The sequence below is a fragment of the Oncorhynchus clarkii genome, chromosome 11, assembly GCF_045791955.1.
Source record: "Oncorhynchus clarkii lewisi isolate Uvic-CL-2024 chromosome 11, UVic_Ocla_1.0, whole genome shotgun sequence".
NCBI classification, from domain to species: domain Eukaryota; kingdom Metazoa; phylum Chordata; class Actinopteri; order Salmoniformes; family Salmonidae; genus Oncorhynchus; species Oncorhynchus clarkii.
Genome location: NC_092157.1, coordinates 28,109,368 through 28,117,286, shown reverse-complemented (window position 1 = coordinate 28,117,286; position 7,919 = coordinate 28,109,368).

Sequence of the window (7,919 nt, the reverse complement as noted above, 5' to 3'; positions counted from 1 at the left end):
ACAGTACACGTCCTGTTAATCCAACTGTGGATTGTGAATGTTGACCTGTTTACAGGTCTCACTCACATCGGCTGCGGAGAACGTGACCACACAGTCTTCCAGATCAGTTAGTTTTCTCATGCATGTTTCAGTGTTATTTGCCTCGAAGGGAGCGTAGAAGTAGTTTAGCTCGTCTGGTAGACTCCTGTAACTGGGCAGCTCTCGGCTGTGCTTCCCTTTTTGTACTCTGTAATGGTTTGCAAGCACTGCCACATCCAACAAGCATCAGAGCCGGTGTAGTACGATTAGATTTTTGTCCTGTATTGACACTTTGCCTGTTTGATGGTTCGTTGGAGGGCACAGCAGGATTTCTTGTAAGCTTCCGGGTCCCGCACCTTGAAAGCAGCAGCTCTACCCTTTAGCTCAGTGCGGATGTTGCCTGTAATCCATGGCTTCTGGTTGGGGAATATACGTACTGTCACTGTGGGGACTACGTCATCGATGCACTTATTGATGAAGCCAATGACTGATGTGATGTAATCTTTAATGTCATCGGAGGAATCCCGGAACATTTTCCAGTCTGTGCTAGCAAAACAGTCATGTAGCTTAGCATCGGCTTCATCTGACCACTTTTTTATTGATCGAGTCACTGGTGCTTCCTGCTTTAATTTTTGTTGGTAAGCAGGAAACAGGAGGATAGAATTATGGTCAGATTTGCAAAATGGAGGGCGAGGGAGAGCTTTGTATGCGTCTCTGTGTGTGGAGTAAAGGTGGTCCAGAGTTCTTTTACCTCTGGTTGCACATTTAACATGCTGATAGAAATTTGGCAAGACGGATTTAAGTTTCCCTGCATTAAAGTCCCCGGCTACTAGGAGCGCCGCCTCTGGGTGAGCTTTTTCCTGTTTGCTTATGGCAGGATACAGCTCATTCAGTGCGGTCTTAGTGCCAGCATCAGTCTGTGGTGGTATGTAGACAGCTACAAAGAATACAGATGAAAACTCTAGGTAAATAGTGTGGTCTACAGCTTATCATGAGATACTCTACCTCAGGTGAGAAAAACCTTGAGACTTCTTTAGATAAGATATTACAGTTTTGAATGTCCCGTTGGTAGGTTAATCTTCCGCGTAGGTCATCGATTTTATTTTCCAAATATTGCACATTTGCTAGCAGAATGGAAGGAAGTGGGGGTTTATTCGATCGCCTATGAATTCTCAGAAGGCAGCCCGCCCTCTGGCCCCTTTTTCTCCGCCTACCTCGTCACGCAAATGACGGGGATCTGGGCCTGTTCCTTGGAAAGCAGTATATCATTCACGTCGGACTCGTTAAAGAAAAAAAGGATTCTGCCAGTCCGTGGTGAGTAATCGCAGTTCTGATGTCCAAAAGTTATTTTCGGTCATAAGAGACGGTAGCAGCAACATTATGTATAAAATAAATAAATAAATAAATTACAAAGAAACAAACAAAAAAGCACAATTGGTTAGGAATACGTACAATGTCAGCCTTGTTCTCTGGCGCCATCTTGTCAGGTTGTTCACCTGTTGTGATTAAAGAGCTAAATTTAAAAAAACACCTGACATCAAGTTCTCTTTTCATGACTTGTCCCATAAATATGGCCTCCATGATCATTTTATCTGTCATTTAGAGATGATTCAGGGCACAGCAACTTAATGAGTAATTCAACAGGCTCCAATTTCAAATTAAACATGGTATTTTTAAGAAGTGGAATGTCCAGATCCTTCAGAAAAAAAACATAGTTTAAATAAGTTTGTCACTGGCTTGATGGATGTGTGATACAGACATTAGACTAGCAGGAGTTCAATCACCAGGCACTCTATCACTTACCGTATTCAAATTGAATATTCTCAGCAGACTATTTTGTGGCATAAAATTGGAAGATAGAGCTCGATTAATGCCAGCCTCCTTCCTTGATTTACTTTGCAACGTCTTGATAATGTTTAGATTATGTGGAGCATGGCTCTACAGTATATGTTGTTGGGCTATGGGAATAAATGTGGACAAATTCGTGTCTTTTTTAAACAACTAGATATCTTGTGTTTTCAGTGTGAGCACTATAATTGTGCAGGTAACATATAAGAATAGAACTTATTTGCAGAGAGAATAGCAAGGAAATGTGACCAACTATGTTTTTCAGCAGCTGTGCATGTTTTGCACTGTTGTAATGGTAGAGTTTAGTCTGATATTTCCATCTGAGCCCACACACTAAAGGTCAGGTTCTAAACAGAGCAGTTTAATGGCAGAATAAGAAAGGGGAACATCAAATTATTCACATAGATGGATCTTTTGAGGGTCAAATGTTTTCTGAGGTGATTCATTTTGGGACGCCTTTCAGAGTCAACCATTATCCAACATTGTTTTAACAGGAATATAGTAATGATCTCTTCACATATATTTCAAATTCATAATCTGAGTAATTATCCAATCTAATTACTGACCTTACACCATCACTTGCTATTAACTCTAGCCTGATGTAAAAGCAATTAAGAAACCATGTTCATTATGCGAATCTATAGACTGACAGATGGACTGGACATAGCCTAACCTGAACATGGCGAACCAATGACCGAATCCGTCACCAGAATCCAATTTTGCCAACTTGCACAGTGTCCATGATTTGTTCAATCAAGACATCACAACCAATTTATCTGCTGTCCTTTCTACTCCGCTTTGGCTGGGACAGTAGTAGCAGTAGGCAGTGTGTGTGTGTGTGTGCATGGGTGCGTGTGTGTGTGTGCGTGTGGGGGCACTAGTCTAAAGAAAATTGGAGTATCCGTCAGCCGTCCCGTAGGATCCTGCCTTTAGAAGACACAATATGCATCCCAAATGACACCCTATTCCCTTTATAGTGCACTAGTTTTGACCAGGACACATAGTACACTATATACAATAGGGCTCTGGTCAAAAGTATTGCGCTATATAGGGAATAGGGTGCCATTTGGGATGCAAACACAGCATCCTCCTCCTCCACTCTGCCTCTGACAAACCCAGCGCTCGCCTCACTAGTCAATGTAATTAGTTTTGTTTCTCTGCTATTGTGTTCATCCCAAATGGCACCATATTCCCTATATAGCGCAATACTTTTGACCAGAGCCCTATTTGCTTTGGTGAAATGTAGTGCACTATGAAGGGAATAGGGTGCCATTTGGGACGCATCCATTGTGTTTCTCCACAGCACCTTCTTTATTGTTCCCTGCATAGCTTCTGGAATGGCGATGGAAGTGTACCATTACACCATTACACCATTCCCCAGGATTGTATTAAAGGTTTTTGATCAAGTTTCACTAGTGTGAAAAATAAATGTTATCCAAAACATTGATCTCTTCCTCTCTTCCTTCTTTTCTCTGAACGGCTCATAATAGGCAAACATGCTCTGTGTATACGTCCCGGCTCTCTTGCCGCTAACTTCTTTGCTGCAAAACATCAATTACAGAGTGGTGTTCCAGTGATTAATCAAGGACAGGTTTAATTAATCAGCGAGATAATACAACTAAACTGCAAATGGTTAGTTATTGATGAAGGGGGTTATGAGGGGCTTGACTCGCCACGGATGATAGAACAAATCTAAGAGATTGATAAACACAATTTTATTTTATCTGCCCAACTGTGGACCTCTCGGAAAATACCTCTTATCTAATGTGAACAGGAGGCTGCTGTGTTTAGGGAGTAGAAAAAGACTGAAAATGTGTGTGTGTGTGTGTGTGTGTGTGTGTGTGTGTGTGTGTGTGTGTGTGTGTGTGTGTGTGTGTGTGTGTGTGTGTGTGTGTGTGTGTGTGTGTGTGGTGTGTGTGTGTGTGACAAGGGCACAACAGCGGGCTCTGAATGTGGGTTCTGCAGTCGCATGGAGTGCATTGTGGACACTGTACATACTGATATGAAATACCATTAACTTCTTATCACAAACCAGGGCTTCTTTTGACTTTATTCTATACCTTTTGTTTTCTTTTATGAAATTCACACTTGGGAAGTTTGTATGATTTATTTCAGTCAGTTGAAAGTGGTACTACTCTAACAGCCTCAACAGCCTTTTAAACTAAAATATTGCCATGTACAGTGCATTCTGAAAGTATTCAGACCCCTTGACTTTTTTCCACATTTTGTTACGTAAACGCCTTATTCTAAAATTGATTAAATCGTTTTTTTCCCTCACCAATCTACACACAATACCCCACAAAAACAGTTTTTTTTTAAATATAACATTTACATAAGTATTCAGATCCTTTACTCAGTACTTTGTTGAAGCACCTTTGGCAGTGATTACATCCTCGAGTCTTCTTGGGTATTGTCACGCCCTGGCCATAGAGAGGCTTTTTATTCTCTATTTTGGTTAGGTCAGGGTGTGACTAGGGTGGGCATTCTATGTTCTTTTTTCTATGTTTTTGTATTTCTTTGTTTTTGGCCGGGTATGTTTCTCAATCAGGGACAGCTGTCTGTCGTTGTCTCTGATGGAGTACCATACTCTTGCCCACATGGGTTTTGTGGGTAGTTGTTTTCCGTGTCAGTGTTTGCACCATACGGGACTGTTTCGGTTTTCATTTATTCTCTTGTTCTTTTGTATTTAGTGTTCAGTTAATTAAAGGAATTATGAACACGTACCACGCTGCGCTTTGGTCTACTCCTTCTTCCTCAGACAAACATTGCTACAGAACTACCCACCACCAACGGACCAAGCAGCGTGGTAAAAAGGAGGAATGGACATGGGAGGACATCCTGAACGGCAAGGGATCCTACACATGGGAGGAGATCCTGGCTGGAAGGGATCGCCTCCCATGGGAACAGGTGGAGGCAGCCGGGAGAGCGGAGGCAGCAGGCCTGTGTGCTCGGTGCCAGCGTCCCGCATTTTCCGGGTGGAAGCTGGCATCCAGCCAGAACGGGACGGGGGGGGTGGGGCGACGGCTATGCGGTCGAGACCGCCAGTGCGCCTCCACAGCCCTGTGTATCCAGTGCCTCGGCCAAGGAAGAGGCCGCCTGTATGTCTCCCCAGCCTGGTGAGTCCTGTCTTCAATCCGGGGCCCGCTGCGAGCGTCCCCGCTCCAGAGGCGCCACCTAAGCGGGTCAAGACCCGAGCCGCCGCCGCCGTAAAGAAGGCCCACCCGGACCCTCCCCTTTAGAGTCAGGTTTTGCAGCCATGGTCTGCACCTTTGGGGGGGGAAATGTGGTTGGATGGGGAATGTTGCTACACAGCTATTTTCAGGTCTCTCCAGGGATGTTTGATCGGGTTTAAGACCTCATGGCTTGGTTTTTGCTCTGACATGCACTGTCAACTGTGGGACCTTACATAGACAGGTGTGCCTTTCCAAATCATGTCCAATCAATTGAATTTACCACAGGTGGACTCCACTCAAGTTGTAGAACATCTCACGCATGATCAATGGACAAAGGACGCACCAGAGCTCAATGTCGAGTCTCAGCAAAGAGTCAGAATACTTATGTAAATAAGTTATTTATGTTTTTTTTTTTTTTTTTAAATGTACAAAGAATTCTAAAAACCTGTTTTTGCTTTGTCATTATGGGGTATTATGTATAGATTGCTGAGGGGGAAAAAGTATTTAATTTATTTTAGAATAAGGCTGTAACGTAACAAAATGTGGAAAAAGTCAAGGGGTCTGAATACTTTCCGAAGGCACTGTATCTCCATAGCTTGCATTGCCTCAAGCTTCAATCAATGTACTGAGCGCCCTCTTCTGGGGGTGTAGTTATATATCAAGCTTACTTACTTTTCAATCAATGTCAAACTGAACGCATTTCATTTTCAAAGCAAAAATCACAAATGTCATGATTTTGAATACGTTCACAAATCAATTCCCTATTGTCACAAAATTATCTCTGTGCACTTTCCAGAAGGTGTGTTGTGTCTATTACTGTGCATTCTGAGAGTGATTGCTACTGAGAGCTGAGCAAAAAAACAATTTCCTTTACAAGATGGACAAACAAATTACTATTCAATTCTACATCATCCAACCATAATAAGAGCAATGAAGGGACTTGCTGAACTGAATGCAGAACAAAAGTGCTCTTACCACTACTCCTCTCCACTAATGATTCCCATCCCACCAGTCCATAATGTGTGTGAGTGTACGCGTGTGTGTATACGTGTGTGTGTTTCCCATCCCATCTATTCTATAATGACTTTACTCTCCCAAGGACTCAACGGCATGCGGCAGGCAGGAAGCAGACATGCGGCAGGCAGTGAACAGCATTACCAACACACACACACACACAGCCAACTGCATTAACAACACCACACACACGTTGTGGTTCATCTGTAACTGGGGACAGCCTTTTAGTAATCAGATAGTGGTTCGATAAGACTGAACTGCTGACTCCCTGAAGAGGCCTTCTGAAGGACGATTTACCGCCTCGCTGCTGATCTGATGTATATCCTCTGTTGGCTTGAGACTACACTCTGTGTCTGTGTGTGTGTGTGTGACACAAAAGAAACACTGAAACAAACCTCTATTTTTGTCACCTCCTCAAAGGTTCCAATGCCATGTAGAGCAGCAGTCGTTGCAGATTTGCAGTTGTTGCCATATCCGTCTTCAGGTTGTGAAACTTTTTATCTGAAAAAAAGAGTAAAGAGAATGGCATAAATGGGTTTGATCATCAGCTGTGCACCTGAAGGCAGTTTAACGGGTATACTAGTTAAAGAAACTGTCATAAATCTTGACACTAGTGACACTAGAATGGGGGAATGCATCAATTGCAACTCAATAATCACTACTCCTGAATTATTACTCCGTTGTTATTATAATTCAGAATATACACTGACTGAATGAGTCTGAAACAGCAGGTTGGAGGAAGGAAAGCTCGCACAAGGAATAACATCACAACCTGGTGTCTGAATTTGGAAACAGAAATGGTGATGACGTTGCAGTCATATCTGTCTATGTAAGGGTTCCCCAACTGGCAGCCCGCGGCCATTTTATTTGGACCCCCAATTTTCCTGAGCAAAAAACATTTGAATTGTTTGACATAAGACTGTAAAAAGGCCAGAAAATCAGCTCCAAGTGATTTTAATTTTGAAAATCTGTTCCAATGTATTACCATGCATAATAAAGAGATATATGTGATTGTTTACAAATGTAAGCAAGGTTTGAAGTGATATTGTTTTAGGCATCTGTTTGGGCTTCTTGCAGTTTATTTGCAGTCTATACATTTCTTGTAAATATGTTCCGGTCCCCAGACCATCCGCTCAAGAAAAAAATAATCCCGCAGCTGAATCTAGTTGATGGTCCCTGGTCTATGTGCTATGGACGTGCCAGACAGACAGAGAGTGGCGTGTATTTATGGATGCCAAGGGAAGCCAGGCTTCCCCAAAACATTTACCAAGAAAATAGAAAAAAATGTATATTAAATAATTTATCTTTCATCTCTCTGTGTTTTCATAATTTTCCTTCAATTCGCAAGAGGCTGAATGTACTGAATCTCACCAGAGAAAGCATCCGAGTGAGCAAAACAGCGCCCTCTGTCTCTGTATGTGTAGGCCATTTATTTGAAGCTGTCTGGTCATAAAGAGTATGACATTGTTGCCGCCCGTAGCGTTGAATGGAAGGGAAGCCAGCGAGCATTTGGACTCCCTTGATAAAAAAATGGTATACTAGCCAATCAGCGTTGAGCAAACTGAGTGAGCGCAACTATGAATGGTGCTTGTGCACCAAAAAAAAGTGTCAAGGGAAGTCCGTTTGGATTTGGCTTCAGTTCCTATCACAGAGAAATATGTAATTGACAGTAACAACTTGAATTGCTGCATCTGGTTGTGTTGTTGTTCTGTGGTGGCTAGCTAGCTAGCTAAAATTGTCCCTTTCCTAAATTAGCCATGGATGGGGATAGGGATTTGGAGTTGTGGTTTTACTTAATTCTCCTTACTGGCCAATGATTATAATAGCGATTCTGATCCAACCATAAAATACATTGTGCCCCTGGAA